Below are 18,172 nucleotides of genomic sequence, written 5' to 3'. Positions count from 1 at the left end.
AAAATGCCATAATCCTAATACTGCAAGGAAATAATAATGACTAACATATCAGTATATCCTTACTTAACACAGTCTCCCCTAACCGGAGCGTGTACTGTACTCACACTAAGGATGTGTAAAGTACAAGACCAGCAGCTTTCTAAAAAACATACATGCAAAGTTCTGGGGATAGAGTTTAGCACAGTTTTAAAATGATGTTTTTAATGTATCGCTGCTGATAAAATGCAAAGGAAAAGTATGTCTGTCTTCACAGGAACCCAAGTAATTATACCTGCAGTATGATAACCTGTATTTTGGGTGGGGTGTGAAATGAAATCATTAGAAGACATATTTCTCGAAGACGTGCACTCAATGACTTGCTGGTAACAGACACAATTATTCCACTCCAACCTCTGCCGCAACTCTTGTTGAAACATGTACAAGTTTTATTACTGAAAGAAAATACTGAAGTGGTGGTTAAACTGGTATTGTGATCATTATTGCTGTGCTAGTAGCATGGTAATACTAGTGGTAGTACTACTTTTAGCAGGGGAAAGCTAAGTAGAAAGGGTAGTAATGATGAAAAATATTGGAAGAGTATGAGTATCTGTGTAGGAAATTGACCACATCCACAGGCAAAAATCTGTAAAGAGAGAGATTATAAACGAATCTACTGCACATGTTCAACTCTGTGCTCGAAGAGCAACAATCCCCATACAATTTAGCTTTATGTAACTTAACTTTAAAAACTCAGTTGGAGCTACAGTCTTGAATTCGTAACTGGGTCAACATGAGTTTTTGTTTTGAGGGCACTTCATCACTCTGTGGGTAGCGTGTCAATGATGACCATGGGGCCCGTGTCAAATGATTTATAACGATGATAGCGATGCATGTAATAATACTAATAATACAATTTTATTGGAATAGGTGGGATTTAAGTAGGTCAACCTGAACAGAGTTATCCAGTGTCAGACAAAGGGGGGCCTTCGGAGAGTACATACACTCACACACTCATCCATCAAATGCATTCACCCTTAAATGAAGCTGCTGTTGCAATATAATATAGGGGCTCGATTCAATCCGTATCGCCGAAGTTCAACGCTATATTGCACTTGAAATTTAAAGCAAATTTCCGATTGAGCCGACATATGCAGCGTTTACCATGAATTCTCCACGAACACGGGAACATTGCCTATAAATTAAAATTGCGCTATAGCACTGAACTTCGGGGATATAGATTGAGTCGAGTTCTAGGTGCGGAAATGGCTATTGACTTGGCATGAATGCATTTTTGTGTCATGGATCCTCCCCGGTACTGATGCTCATTCTGTTCACCAGTTCCGGAGTTCTACACCCCCCGGCTTTCTAAGCTTCACTGAACGGGATTCATTAATATCAATCCCGGCCTGTCTTGTCTGAATACACACACCTGGTTCCAATTTCCCCTGATTAGTATGTTATATATGTGCCCTCTGTTCCCTCTGTCTTTGTTGGTTATTGTTCCCATGTCCGTTGGTGGTGTGAGTACCTATGCGTTGGTGCAGCTGTTATGCTGCGTGCTATATATAGTGTGTGTTACGGGTATCGTCCCGTGTCGGTCAACAAGGTTTACCCTCACTCTTTTGTTTGGGTACAGCCCCGTTTTTTTGTATACGTGTCTGTTTTGGGTGTATTAAAAACCCCTATTGTGTGTTCCTGCACCTATCTCCAAAATACTTTATACCAGCTTGACATTTAGCCCTTTGAAACTTTTTAGTTTGAAGGTAGTACTCATGGAAATGTAACACTAAAGTGGATATGGTAACCTGTATGTATACCCTGATGAATACAGCTTGTCTGTTGAAACGTTGGTTATTAAATTATTTCATCTGAGCTCCTAGAGTGTGCGGCTCACCTTTTCTTTTTCAAGTGTTCTACTCCTTTAGCCAGCACCTCGTCTGAACAGTTGTACGTTTCTTCGTCTCCTGAAAAACCTGTGTGTGGCAGACATTCAATACATTTAGAATACCATAAGTGTATTTTTCTGCACTTACTACATACTGATCCATGATTTTTTTATCGAGTACAATTTTCTCGCTTTTATTCGAGGGGGCCCGTTGAACGATTTATTTCTTTGACCTGGACATTGCTAGAGTATTCTAAATAGGTATTGGAAAATGAGTGATAGCGAACAATATGGTTAACAGGTGGTTTTGAATGACATACTCTCTCCTCTTCTCACAGGGCAATAGCAAATGTTAAAATACATTGAGAGAATGTTAATATGCTATTCATTAATAAAGACACAGATTCCTGTATTCCCCACATGTTCTTTATCTACGAAGGTGAAAGTAGACATGATGTTCCGTTTGACAACTAGTGCGAGACGAGATGCCTGTCTGGCAAGATCGTCCTGGCATGAGGCTGAAGGAAGTAGGGTAGACCCTTCGAGATGCCCGGAGAGGGCGTGACAGGTAATGGTAGGCACAGGGGAGGGTGATGGTGGGTCTATCACACCTGCCCATGACCCAACCCTCGCTGCTTGGGAAGACTCACAAAAGTTGGAGTACGTCCAGGAGGAAGAGGAGGTTGAATTAAGGAGTAATTCTTCTCTGACATTCAGCTGTCCATGGGTGAGGGGAGGATAGTCTGTGATGACTGTTTGGCTGTTATATACTTGTTAGTGATGTAGATGAAAGTATTTATTATGATTAGGAAATATGATTCATATTGTAATGTTGATTTGTTTCAAAGCACATTCATGCATTACATTTGGTCAATAATAACAATATGCCACTGCAGGTGGGTCACTCCAATTCATGACACTGCGGCACCCTGCTCTGGGAAATAAGATTGTTTTTACAGTGTGTAACAGAAAAAAAAATGTTTAATCGCCCAATGCCTAATAAAGTACTTATTGCTTGAACTGTTTACAGAAACGTGAGTACTGTTAACATGTAACCTCTCTTTGCCACAGGACCACACTGTTGTAAATCACATATGAAGTCAGAGTTTGAGCACAGTTTTGATTTTCCTCCTAAATGTGGGTGCAGTAAATAACTAAAGGAATCTGCTAGCAAACTTTACTTAATATTTTTAAAAAAACATACTGCAATGTGATATTCTCTCATGGGTTCTGTTTTTTATTAGTTATTTTTTTATACCAAGTTCTTGTTTATTTTTGTTGGGAGTTTACAGGTACAATTCAAATTCATATTGTCGTGCTGGTATAAAGGATTTTGGAGACAGGCTCAGGAATACACAATAGGGGTTTTTAATACACCCAAAACAAATACGTATACAAAAACACTGGACTGTACCCAAACAAAAGAGTGAGGGTAAACCCTGTTGAACGACACGGGACGATACCCGTAATACACTATATATAGCACGCAGCATAACAGCTGCACCAACGCATAGGTACTCACACCACCAACGGACATGGGAACAATAATGGACAGCCCAATGGAAACCAAAGGGCACACTTATACAAGTACTAATCAGTGGGAATAGGGGACAGGTGTGCATACTGAAAATTCAGGAGGGATTCGTGACGCACATATTTTGGCTGCCACTCAAAAGAAAAACAAAAGTATGAAATATATCTGTAGAAATTCTCATATCAATCAAACAGGATTTTGTGATAGTAAAATTGGTATGAAAAGAAAAACAAACAAAAAGAGGTAGGCCTACACCCACAACTCCCCATCCCATACCCCCAGCCCAACATGTCTCCAACCCCCATGTTTTCCACCCCTTTTGCCTCCGTGCTGCCTGTCAACAGTAATCGTCTCTGATTGATTTAGAGATTCAAGGAGCGATCATCGTTAAGCAACATAGTAGATGCAAATCATTGAATATTTACATTCATGCACTTTAAAAATAATTGTGTAACTTTCTCCCAGAAGCAATTAACTGCAGGGCACTCCCACATCATATGAAGGAATGTACCTACTGTACCTGATTTAGAGGACACGGTGAACAGTTGGGAGTTGGGGCCAATTTAATCGTAAAACTTTTGCTTGGTGTTAAGTACAGTATGCCGGTCACACAAGATGGCGACCGGCAAGTTCGGCATGGTGATAGCACTTTTACTTTATGTGTTTGTTTTAAATGTTACTGGAAATAATTGCATCTGCTATTTAGATGAAAGAATAGTAAATTCTCAGCAACTTCTCAGTCATGCAAACACTTTTGATGGCATCCAGTGTGACAGGTTAAAGGAAATACTCATAGCCTGTTATACATTAAAAAGTATTAGTAAGTTCATAGTATGTGAGGATCTTAAAACATCTAAGGTTAAAAAGATCATGCATTCTGTATTAGTTGATAGAGATTGATAACATTCATTATTGTGTTAAAGTTCAAATCCATCAAGCGTACAAAAGGTAAGAATTGTAAAAGGAATGTGTAAACGTTATATTGATTACTTTATTTTGTGGTGCCTAATTGCAGGGGAAAAGTGTTAATCTGTGATCTACTAAATGCTCTTTAATCTATGAGCCTGAGATCGATTGCTCTGGTCTCCACCCAAGTTCGCGGGGAAATCGCGGTCTTTTCCTCATTACAGTAAAAGTTCTCACTGAGGAAATAATACCGTATCACTCTCGTTGGGGCTAGGGGGTAGTATTGAGAATTTTGAAAAAAATATGTGCCCATTTTTAACTGCCTCCTACACCAACTCAGAAGCTAGGATATGCATATTATTACCAGATTTGGATAGAAAACACTCTGAATTTTCTAAAACTGTTTGAATGGTGTCTAAGTATAACAAAACTCATATGGCAGGCAAAAACCAGAGAAAAAAAAATAATTTTGTGGCTGTACTATTTTTTTTGGTCATTGTTATTATTATTATTAAATTATTAGATTCTTGCAGTTTTGAATTTCCCGCCATGGTCTCTTGACAATGAATCCCTATACCGGGATAAGATCCCCAACAGAGTCATTTAAATGTAATAATTCGCTAACATGTCAAGAGTGTTTAAGGTGTGTCTTAGTAACATCTTGAGGAAGTTAGAGTTAAGTTTGCAGAGTAATATGAGCCCTGCTCGGTTGCAGCTAAAGCTAGCTTCGTACTGAGAGTAGTTGCCATTTTATGTCGATCGTGAATGAACATGTGCGTTGCTAATAAGATATTTTGCGGTGTTATTTGTGTAAGGGTTTTTCAAACACTTTATTGACTGTTGATAAATTAAGTTATGGTTTACTGAGTTAAAACGTTGTGCTTGACAGTTATATTGAAATGAGTGTATGTTTCAGTGAATTACAGAGTATACTGTTGTGACTTGAATAAGCCTTGTACCCTACAACACTAGCTCTTTCCTGTAGATCTGTTGTTTTGTAAAATGTGTTACTTTTGTAAAATGTGTTACTTTGGTAAAATTATTACAGTAAAAGTTCTCACTGAGGAAATAATACCGTATCACTCTCGTGATTATTTCTCCCCTTTTTCAGGGGCGTAACACCAGCACTTCGGATTTGGAAGGAATGTTATATGTTCATAGCACCTTGGCACAAACCAAAACGATCATCAAAATCCAGTCTAAAATCGCAAATTAATGGTGGAGATCTTATAATAACTCTATGCCTTCTCTAATCGGGTGATGTCCATCAATGCCCTGGACCTCACTTTATCACGAACCCCATCAAACGGCCTATGCACCCATGCTCCTCTTGCGAACGGTGGATAAAGAGTAACAGCAAAGCTTTGGTATGTTTGGAATGCGCACAGTGGATTCATCTAAAATGATTCTAGCTTTGGACACGGGGTCAATGAAGCTTACCGTTGCTGTCGGTGTGCTGTACCCATGGGGCAGAGGACTTACCGAGAGTGGAGAGTACACCGGAGGAGGGGGCTCCACAGCGGAGCGGAGGCAACCAGAGGCGAGTGACGGGGGACACGGTGGTGAGGACGATGGAGAGGCACCTGCGGAGGGGTGCTCCATGGCGACAGAGAGGCCACCGGAGGCAGGGCAGTGGGAAGATGGCAGCGCAGTGGGAGGCGAGTTACAAGTGGATCGGGAATTCAATGAGGCCTTTGGGAAGAAGGGCTTACATTTTGTGCACTTAAACGTCCGAAGCCTACTACCGAAGATCGATGAGATACGCCTGTTGGTTTGCAAATCAAAGATGGGGTCTTATGTTTTACTAAGACATGGTTGGATTCATCTGTTTGTGACTCAGAAATTGAGATAAGTAATTACTCTGTCGTCAGGAAGGATCGGAATCGGAAAGGTGGGGGAATATGTGTGTTTGTAAGATCTGACATTTAACGTCAGATCGGATTTAAACGCTGACCTGGAGATTGTCTGGCTGGATATCTGCCTTCCCAAAACCAAGCAAATTTTGTTGGGGGTGTGTTATAGGCCGCCCAAGCAGAATGCATTCTATGGAGGTCTTGAAATTGTGTTGTCAAACTGTAATGATTCGCTGTTGAAGGAAATAATTTTGTTAGGGGATTTCAATACTGATGTCTGCAAAATGAATTGCCCAACCCACAATGTATTTATGCACTTTTGTAGATCACTTGCTCTGACCCAAACGATAAAAGATCCCACCAGGATATGTGAAACAGTGCAATGTACAATAGACTTAATATTGGTGTCTGATAAATCTAAAATATCGCAGAGTGGAGTAATAGTCTATGAAATCAGTGATAATTTTATTACATTTTGCACAAGGAGGATTTTTAAAGATATATTTAAATACCCTGAGCCCAGGTGGCTCCAATCACACCAGCTCCAATCACTAACGACCCTCCTCTGCCTGCAGGAGGAACCGCCCCTGCACTGCAGAGGAGGAGCCGTGACACCCCCACGGTCCCACCCTCAATTCAAATTACGACCCAACATATTTAAAACAATCCTAAATTCCCAAAAAACTAAAAAAACGGATACCAGTCCCGGCTCCTAGTAGTAGCCCTGTGTCCCCTAGCTGACTGTCCGTCCTCAAACTCAGCAGCCCTGGTATCTGGGGAGCAAATTAAGAGGAAAGAGGCGCAGGGTTCAACAGAGAGAAAATACAAACTTGATTAAAGGAGCATGGGACAGAGCATCAGCAATGATATTATCCTTACCCCTAATGTGTCTAATATCAAAGTTAACCTGTTATGGATAGGGGGCAGTATTTTCACAGCCGGATAAAAAACGTACCCGATTTAATCTGATTATTACTCCTGCCCAGAAACTAGAATATGCATATAATTATTAGCTTTGGATAGAAAACACTCCAAAGTTTCTAAAACTGTTTGAATGGTGTCTGTGAGTATAACAGAACTCATTTGGCAGGCCAAAACCTGAGAAGATTCTGTACAGGAAGTACCCTGTCTGACCATTTCTTGGCCTTCTTTGCCATCTCTATCCATTACAGAGGATCTCTGCTGTTACGTGACACTTCCTACGGCTCACATGATCTCTCAGAAGGCGGCAAAAAGCTGAATCGTGGCTTTGCAGGCTCTGGTTGAAACAAAGTAGCGCGTTTGGGTAGTGGCTGGTTACAGTACTGTGAGACTCAGGCGCGTGCCCGAGTCGACCGAATGCTTTGTTTTCTTTCCTCTGTTTACCTAAACGCAGATTCCCGGTCGGAATATTATCGCTTTTTTACGAGAAAAATGGCATAAAAATTGATTTTAAACAGCGGTTGACATGCTTCGAAGTATGGTAATGGAATATTTAGAAATCTTTTGTCACGAATTGCGCCATGCTCGTAACCCTTATTTACACTTCGGATAGTGTCTAGAACGCACGAACAAAACGCCGCTATTTGGATATAACGATGGATTATTTTGGACCAAACCAACATTTGTTATTGAAGTAGCAGTCCTGGGAGTGCATTCTGACGAAGACAACAAAGGTAATCAAACTTTTGTAATAGTAAATCGGAGTTTGGTCAGGGCTAAACTTGGTCGGTGTCTAAATAGCTAGCCGTGATGGTTGGGCTATCTACTGAGAATATTGCAAAATGTGCTTTCACCGAAAAGCTATTTTAAAATTGGACATATCGAGTGCATAGAGGAGTTCTGTATCTATAATTCTTAAAATAATTGTTATGTTTTTTGTGAACGTTTATCGTGAGTAATTTAGTAAATTCACCGGATGTTTGCGGGGGGTATGCTAGTTCTGAACGTCACATGCTAATGTAAAAAGCTGGTTTTGATATAAATATGAACTTGATTGAACAAAACATGCATGCATTGTATAACATAATGTCCTAGGGTTGTCATCTGATGAAGATCATCAAAGGTTAGTGCTGCATTTAGCTGTGGTTTTGTTTTTTGTGACATTATATGCTAGCTTGAAAAATGGGTGTCTGATTATTTCTGGCTGGGTACTCTGCTGACATAATGTAATGTTTTGCTTTCGCTGTAAAGCCTTTTTGAAATCGGACAGTGTGGTTAGATTAACGAGAGTCTTGTCTTTAAAATGCTGTAAAATAGTCATATGTTTGAAAAATTGAAGTTTTCGGATTTTAGAGGAGTTTGTATTTCGCGCCACGCCCATCATTGGATATTGGAGCAGGTGTTCCGCTAGCGGAACGTCTAGATGTAAGAGGTTAACTGTATCAAATGCCTCTTGACACTGGGTGGACCAGAGAAATTCAGCCTTGGCATTCAACAGATTGGTCAGGGGGGACACTACTACCGAATTTTTTTTACAAAAAGCACGGTAGTACCCCGCCATTCCCAGGAAGTGCATCAGTTCTTTCTTTGTGGAGGGCTGTGGGAACTGCTTCACAGCCTGAACCTTGGCTTCCACGGGACAGACAACACCCTGACCAACAACCTTGCCTAGGTATGTGACTGTAGCTTTGGCAAACTCACACTTGGCCAAATTGATAGTCAACCTGGCCCACACCAGTCTTTCGAACAGGGCTTGCACTCTACAGACATGCTCCTCCCAAGAGTCTGAGTAGACGACCACGTCGTCCAAGTACACGGCACACCCTTCCAGACCTGAGACCACCCGATTCATCAGCCTCTGGAAGGTGGCTGGAGCATTCCGCAACCCGAAAGGCATCACTGTATAAGAGAACAAACCAGATGGAGTTATAAAGGCAGCAATCTCACAAGATCTTTTGGTAAGGGGTACTTGCCAATATCCCTTTAAAAGATCAAATTTGCTAACATACTTTGCTGACCCAACTTGATCAATACAGTCCTCCATCCTAGGAAGAGGGTAAAGGTCTTCTTTAGTAACATTGTTAACTTTTCTATAGTCAGTGCAAGGTCTGAAAGTGGAATCAGACTTTTTGACCAGAAGACAGGGTGAAGCCCAATTTGAATAACATGGCTCCGCAATATCATTGTCCAACATATACTGCACCTCTGTTTCCAATTGCAGTCTCTTCTCCTGAGATACACGATAAAATCTCTGTTTAATAGGCTTAGCATCTCCGATGTCTATGTCATGCTCAATTAAGTGGGTTTTCGATAGAGTGTCAGAAAACAAAACAGGGTAGCTTCTAATAAGAGCTACCAATTTATCACGTTTCTCAGAGTCTAAATGATCTACCAAAACCCCAAGGTTTTGCAAAGTCTGGGAGTTTTTCAACCGACCTTGTAAGACCTCAGAAACCCTAACTACCTCCTCTTCTCCCCCCTCCACAAAGTTAAAGCCACAAGATGCCGTGACTGGAGCAGCAGTCAACGCTGACCTCACTGCTGGAGTGCCTTCCACTTTGCTTAGATCACGGGAGTGAACATTTTAATAGGTTCACATGGCATAATTTAGAGGACTTCCTATAACCAAGGGTTTCAATAAGATAGTTCAAATCTGACACTTTGCGCAACACAGTGAAAGGACCACAATATTTTGCCTGAAAAGGTGAACTTACAAGAGGCAAAAGAGCAAGTACACAATCACCGGGACTAAACTCACGTAGCTCCGCCTGTCCGTCATATTTCAGTTTCATTTTCTGTTGAGAACATTTTAGTTTTTCTTTCTCCAGTTCACCAGCCCTATACAACTTGAACCCAAAATAATTTACATTGTCAATAAGGTTCCGAGGTGGTTCCTCAGGCAAACAACCATCCTGCAGTACTGCTAAAGGCCCACGCACCTTATGACTAAACACTAAGTCATTTGGGCTAAACCCAGTGCTTTCCTGCACTACTTCACGAGCAGCTAGTAACAACCAAGGTAACCCTTCCTCCCAATCTGCAGACAGTTCTGTACAGTATGCACGAAGCAAGGATTTTAAAGTTTGATGAAAACGTTCCAAAGCTCCCTGACTCTGAGCATGGTACGCAGTAGACTTATTGTGTTTAACTTTAAGCTGTTTGAGAACCTGAGCAAATAAATGGGAGGTAAAGTTAGATCCCTGATCTGACTGGATGATTTTCCCAAATGTTGAAATAAATTGAGTTAACGCTTTAAGTACTGATTTTGAAGTTATGGTACGCAAGGGAAAAGCTGCCGGATGTCTAGTTGCTTGACACATAACAGTTAAGTAGCTATGACCTGACTTGGACCGTGGTAAAGGCCCAACACAATCGATAATAAGATGCTCAAAAGGTTGCCCTATGGCTGGTATTGGATACAAAGGTGCTGGCTTTACAACCTGGTTTGGCTTGCTTGTGCGCTGACATGTATCACAAGTTTTAATAAACTGAGATACATCCCGCTTTAAACGTGGCCAGAAAAAATCACCATGTGAAGTTCGCAACACTTTATTTCGCATAGTAGTAGGTACAACTATTTGAAAGACTTGTTCTCCTAGACCCTGGTCATAGTGTGGAACCCATTTCCTAACCAACAGCCCATCAAGAAGAAAGTAACACTGAGCACTATTCCTCACCACTGAATCAGGAACAACTTTCTCAAACAGATCATCCAAAGTAGTATCAGCCTTTTGCTCAGCTATCAATGAATCTCTAGAACTAGTCAACTGTTCTGTCTGGAGTTTGACTGGCAACTCAAGACTTTCTGGCTTACTCTCAACCTTATTACGAGAGGCAGCGTGGGTAACATCACAAACTGGAAATATCTCAGGAGATACACAGTTGCTATCTGGAGATACCCTTGCTGGGGACACTGAAGGTTGCTTCGTAAAGATGTTTACTTTTCCATCTGCCCACACCTTACTACCTGCCAAATCATTCCCCAAAATCATGTGGACTCCCTCTACTGGCAACTGGGGTCTAACCCCAACATCTACATCACCCTCTACCAGACCACATTTTAAGGTAACTTCATGTAAAGGAGAAGAGAATGGAACTAAACCCATACCACGTACCATTACACATCTGCCAGTATCAGACTCCTTAGAGAACGGCAAAACAGATTCCAGAATAAAATAATCTAAAGCTCCAGTGTCTCTTAAGATCTTGATCGAAACATTTTGGTTGCCATCTTTCAGGGACACTACACCATCTGAAATAAAGGCTGAAAAATCACAGTGGGAAGACTGAGAATCAAACTCAACTAGTGGCTGAAAAAACTCACCCTGGTGGTCAGAGGCTGAAACAGGAGCTGCCATTACAGCAGGTTTAACTTGACCTGACTTCTTTGATTTAACCTGTCTGGGAACGTGGGACGCTTGCGTCATAGTAGTAATGGCCCTCCCCCTGTGACCAACTTCCCAAGCCTCTCTTTAGGTCAGTTTCTACCATAAAAGACTCAAACCACTTTGTAAAGACTGTTGACATCTAGTGGAAGCCTTAGGAAGTGCTAAATGATTAATAAGTCCCTGTGTGTTTCAATGGCAAAGGTATGAAGTGATTCCACACATCAGATTTACATTTCCTGTTAGGATTTGTCTCAGGGTTTTGACTGTCATATGAGTTCTGTTATACTCACAGACACCATTCAAACAGTTTTAGAAGCTTTAGAGTGTTTTCTATCCAAATCTAATTATATGCATATTCTAGTTACTGGGCAGGAGTAGTAACCAGATTAAATTGGGTACATTTTTTATCCGGCCGTGCAAATACTGCCCCCTATCCCCAACAGGTTAAGTAGAGGACAATCTTTCTTCCAATGTCCTTCAACTAAACAGTAGCGACAGGTATTAGCATTAACTGGTGCTTTAAGTCCTCCAGACCCAAACTTCTGTTGAGGCCTTTGGAAAGAAGCTCCAAAAAAATTTGACCTACTATTCCTGGAAGTAAAGTTATTTTTATGGTACATGTCACTGTTTGACTCAAAATTGCTTTTATGTGTTAGCCTGTACTCATCTGCAAGGACTGCTGCATCACTTGGAGACTTAACTTTACGTTCATTCATGTATGTAGCAACCTGGTCAGACACACAATTTTTTAACTGTTCTAACACAATCAGATTAGACAGATCCTCAAAACTACTAACTTCAGAAGCTGTACACCAACGATTAAATGCAGAAGTCAAATCATGAACAAACTCAGAATAGGTTTGTGAATCTAACTTTTTCCTGTAACGAAAACGTTGACGATATGCCTCCGGCACAAGTTCGTAAACCTTCAGAACTGCTGATTTAACTTTAGCATACACTTTACTGTCAGCTACACTCAGTGCTGCAAAAGCCTCACGTGCTTTACCTGTAAGTACACATTGCAACAACATAGTCATGTCCAAATCAGACCAAGCTCTAGCTTCCGCAATACGCTCAAATAAAGTAAAGTATGTATCTGGATCTGACTCATCAAATTTAGGCAACAAACGAAGATTCTGTGCAACATCAAACTGTGGTAGTCCTTCTGGTCTATTAGCATGTCGCAATCGCTCTATCTCCAACTGCATTCGCAACAGCTCCCGCTGCTGCTCAAAAGTTAATGAAGTACTAGACTGAAAACCTGTACCTTCACTACTGGCAGATTGACCCGAAAAAACACCTATTTAAATAAGACCCTGCTTTAATTTAGCTTTAATAGTCTCTTAAATTTTTTTTAATCAACAATCTCAATCTGATAATGTTCAGCAATTTCAATTAACTGCTCCTTAGTACTGTCACGTCCTGACCAGTATTTAGGTATTATTTGTATTATTTTTGGTCAGGGCGTGGCAGAGGTATGTTTGTTTTGTATGGTGGGGTTTTTTGTGTGTGGTGTAGAGGGGTGTTTTATTTATGTGTTCCTGGGTTTTGGGTGTATGTTCTGGGTTAGTATGTTCTAGGTTAATTTTTCTATGTGTAGGTTTGGGTGCTGGACTCTCATTGGAGGCAGGTATTTCTAGTTGCCTCTGATTGAGAGTCCTATAAGTAGGTGTGTGTTTGGTTTGTAGTTTGTGGGTAGTTATCGTTTGCATTGCTGTCTGTTCAGCCTGTGAAACTGTCATCTGTCGTGTTTATTGTTTTTTTCGTGTACATCATATTTAAATAAAATGATGTGGAGCACGCAACCCGCTGCGTATTGGTCTGACAGTGATTTCGAGATATCTTCAGATGAAGGTGAAGATTGTGACAGAACTACCCACCACAACAGGACCAAGCAGCGGAGAAAGGAGCAGCAGGTGCATGATATGGACTATGGTGAGAGATGGACTTGGGAAGAGATTCTGGACGGGGATGGTCGCCGGTGTGCCTCCTAGGACCAGGCAGAGATTTTGCCTTTGTTGGATTGTGCTGTAGCAAGAAGGGTCTCAACTTCATTCACTGAGCTCTAAACCTCCACTTGGAAGTAAATGAGGAAATGACGTGTCTAAATTGAAGATGAATCTTGGCACATTGAATTCACTGCAGAGCTCTTGAAAGGATTTCAGTATAGTGGTTTTCTGATGAAACGGGTCTGAAAAGGTCCTAATCCCTAGACTATGCCAAAGATTAAAGTCGGCATCACTCCGGGCTTTTGGCAAGTCTGGGTTGCATACTATAGGCGAGTGAGAACATACTTAGGAGAAAATGCCAAGGTATTTCTTGTAGTCCCTCCATGCTAGTAGGGCACTGTAAATCACAAAGGTTTTGGCTATGTTGCCCATTTCGCTGAAGTTATTAATGAATATATTTGAGCTTAGAGGCAATGAACCACAGGTTTGGGCTTCTATCTGAATCCACATTGAGTCTTGTCTGTTTGTGATCCATGTTAGCATGTTGTGGATTTGGGCAGACAAGTAGTAATTGAAGAAGGGAAGTGCAGCACCACCCTTAGGTTTAGGTTTAGATAGAGTGGAGAACTGGATCCTAGGTTTTTTATTGCCCCATATAAATTTGGTAATGCTTTGGATAGTTGTTTTGACAAAGGAAACTGGGGAGAGAGCATAGGAGCATCTGAAATAAATGGTTAAATCTAGGTAGGATGTTCATACGGATAACATTGTTTCTTCTGACTAAGCTAATTGGGAGGGAGATCCAGGTTTGGAGATCGTTCTTGATTCGATCCAGGAGTGGGAGATCATTTTCCTTGAAAAGGCTATTCAGATCTGGTGTTAGAAAGATCCCAAGGTATTGAAACCTCTGTGTCTTCCACTGGAACTGACAGAGTGTCTTCATAGAGCTGTTGAGTGTAAGATTGACAGGGCAAACAGTGGATTTGTTCAAATGTATCTGACATCCTGAAAACTTGCCGTACTGAGCAATTGTGTCTAAAATGGGAGGGAGGGATTTCTCAGGGTTGGATAGGTAGAGAAAGACATCATCTGCGTAGAGCAAAATCTTATCCACTCCATCCTGTGACAACATAGCCACCGTCCAGACCACAGTAAAAAAAATGAGGGAGAAAATAAAATCAATAGCCCAGCCTACAAATATCTCCCCCAAAGGACATAGGGCTAATCGTTTGGACCAAATAAAACAGAAATTATGGATCAAATCCTTAAGAGGGATCTATAGGATAAGTTGGGTTTTTTATATTAAAACTAAATATCAACAGGATAAGGCATAAAATTGACACATTGAGCCTCTCGTTAGGTCTGTAAATCTGTCGTAATCGACAGGCTATAAATGGTGTGAAAATGATACCTACAAATAATAATTTTAAAAAGGGGAAATAAAAGTAAGCTAAAACATTCGTAGGCCTAGGTTAGGCTATAGGACCTATCCCACTCTCAGCTAAAAGAAAATAAATACAAATTAGACGGCTGTAATGACATTTAGCGGGGCGGGTGGTTCATTGGATGGAGGCTATGTGTTATGTTACCTCAATTAGTAATAACAGTAATCACTTTTAATCATTGGTCCAATTCTCAGTGACCAGGATTGTCCTTCAAAAAACATTTTGTCTCTTCAGGAGTTTTGAAGTGTCGCAGGGCTCTTTGGTGAAGAATCCTGAGCTCGTTTGGGTATTTGAATCCCCTAAAGATGCCTCGGTCAATGGAGTATTCCTTCACCTCGTCAAACTCTCTGCGTTTTCGGCGTATTCCAGCTCACAGGTCCTGGTATAAGGTGAGTTTGGCGTTTCCCACTGTAATGGTGTTGATTTTTGCCACCTGTAGGACTCGTTCCTTGTCAGTGAATCTCAGGAAACGTATGGTGATTGGGCGCGGTGGTTGTCTGGCTGCTAGTGTGGGCCTCAGTGCTCGGTGAGCTCTCTCTCTCTCTATGGGCCTGTCGGTGGACAGGTGGAGCCACTTGGGAAGTTTGCCTTGCAGGTAGCGGATCAGTGGCATGTTTCCCTCTTCTTTTTCGGACAGATTTAATAGAACACAATTATTCCTTCGCCCCCTATTTTCTAGGTCCTCTGTTTTCTCTAGCAGATGCTATTGTTTCCATGGCGTCATCCAGGGAGTTTTCCATGGATAGGATTCTTCCCTTTGCCTCATCCAGGCGCCCTACGTTTATGGTTATCTTGTTGTTGATGTCAGGCAAAGCATTTTCCAGGGTTGTCACCTTGGCCCCTATCGCACTGAGCTGAGAGTTAATAGAGTTTTAACTTGAAGTGGAGGTAAGATTAAGAATTGGAAACTACTTGTGCAGAGCTCTTAGTTCATGCGGCCATCTCGTTCAAGGGTCACGTGATACCCCTAACTAAATGCATTCCAAACTGAAGACCATGATTAGTTGGTTATTGGAGCCAGGTGTGTCAGCTGTGGCTGGGGCAAAAGTGTGTCAAAAGTCCCCAAGGACTTGACCATCCATGACCTAGATCAGAGAGAAAACTAGCTACTATAGGTTTAGAATGGTGTGTTGTTCAACAGCTGACTAAAGACAGGGCATTCAGATCAAGAACACGAGGCATGCAGTTGAGAATGTCTCCATGGCAATGGTGCCGCTTTACAATTCCCTGTTGAAGCTTTGAGACAGTTGCCACTTGTTGTAGCAAACGAGTGTCATGAAATACATGCACAAGAAACGGTGTACACAAAATAGCTAGCTAGCTGCTAAGCTGAACACACAATGTTTGCGCACGATCTTTGAATGGCTAAATGGATCCGTCTCGTCGCAAGACTTTGGCTAAAGTGTTGACATGCCTTGAATACTCCAGCCAACAATGTAAGACATTGTAAAACTACATCATTCAGATCAAGAAACCGTCACGCTGTGTCTCATCTTATGTATCTGAAAGGGGCTTTTTGGCTATTCCGTGCCAGTACACTTGTGTGAACTGAAGTACCTAGCAAGCTAACTAGCCAATATCAGCTTGGTTTTCAGACCACAGACATCAGAAATGTAACACAAGGTCAAGTAACGTTATACACATAAGTTAGTTAATTATGACTAACTAGTGAAGCGACATTTTATATTCAAATGAAACGAACCAATGTCTCAGTTTGTAACTTTAGCTAGCTAGCTAATCTGATGCGTGGCTTGAAAACAATTAAAACAAGTAATCCAAAATATTACTCGCATACATACAATATTTACAACTAAATAGCAACATTTCTTTAATATACACTACATGGCCAAAAGTATGTGTACGCCTGCTTGTCTAACATGTAATTCCAAAATCATGGGCATTAATATGGAGTTGGTTTGCTGCCATAACAGCCTCCACTCTTCTGGGAAGGCTTTCCACTAGATGTTGGAACATTGTTGCAGTGACTTGTGAGGTCGAGCACTGATATTGGGCAATTAGGCCTGGCTTGCATTCGGCGTTCCAATTCATCCCAAAGCTATTCGATGGGGTTGAGGTTAGGGCTCTGTGCAGGCCAGTCAAGATCTACCACACCATTCTTGACAAACCATTTCTGTATGGACGTCGCTTTGTGCACGTACGGCAATTGCTCGGCCTCTGACTGCAAGGCACTACAGAGGGTAGTGCGTATGGCCCAGTACATCACTGGGGCTAAGCTGCCTGCCATCCAGGACCTCTACACCAGGCGGTGTCAGAGGAAGGCCCTAAAAATTGTCAAAGACCCCAGACTGTTCTCTCTACTACCGCATGTCAAGCATTACTGGAGTTCCAAGTCTAGGACAAAAAGGCTTCTCAACAGTTTTTACCCCCAAGCCATAAGACTCCTGAACAAGTAATCAAATGGCTACCCCACCCCCCCAACCCCTCTTTTTGCCCTGCTCCTACTCTCTGTTTATCATATATGCATAGTCACTTTAACTATATATTCATGTACATACTACCTCAATCAGCCTGACTAAACGGTGTCTGTATGTAGCCTCGCTAGCGCCCCACCTCGACAACATCCGGTGAAATTGCGGAGCTCGAAATTCAAAATACAAAATCGTAATATTAACCTGTTAGGGCTAGGGGGCAGTATTGACACGGCCGGATAAAAATCGTACCCGATTTAATCTGGTTACTACTCCTGCCCAGTAACTAGAATATGCATATAATTATTGGCTTTGGATAGAAACACCCTAAAGTTTCTAAAACTGTTTGAATGGTGTCTGTGAGTATAACAGAACTCATATGGCAGGCAAAAACCTGAGAAGATTCCAAACAGGAAGCGCCCTCTCTGACAAGTTGTTGTTCATCTTGGCTCTTTTTATTGAAGACTGAGGATCTTTGCCGTAACGTGACACTTCCTACGGCTCCCATAGGCTCTCAGAACCCGGGAAAAAGCTGAATGATATCGAGGCAGCCTCTGGCTGAAACACATTATCGCGTTTGGATAGTGGCTGGTCAGAGTACTCTGAGACTCGCGCTCGTGCACGAGGGCACGAGATGTATTTATTTTCTCTCTCTTTGTACGTATACAGGCTTTCCCGGTCGGAATATTATCGCTTTTTTACGAGAAAAATGGCATAAAAATTTATTTTAAACAGCGGTTGACATGCTTCGAAGTACGGTAATGGAATATTTAGAATTTTTTTGTCACGAAATGCGCCATGCTCGTCACCCTTATTTACCCTTTCGGATAGTGTCTTGAACGCACGAACAAAACGCCGCTATTTGGATATAACAATGGATTAT

The sequence above is a fragment of the Salmo salar genome, chromosome ssa14 (assembly GCF_905237065.1).
Source record: "Salmo salar chromosome ssa14, Ssal_v3.1, whole genome shotgun sequence".
Classification (NCBI taxonomy): Eukaryota; Metazoa; Chordata; class Actinopteri; order Salmoniformes; family Salmonidae; genus Salmo; species Salmo salar.
This window is presented reverse-complemented; position numbering follows the sequence as displayed.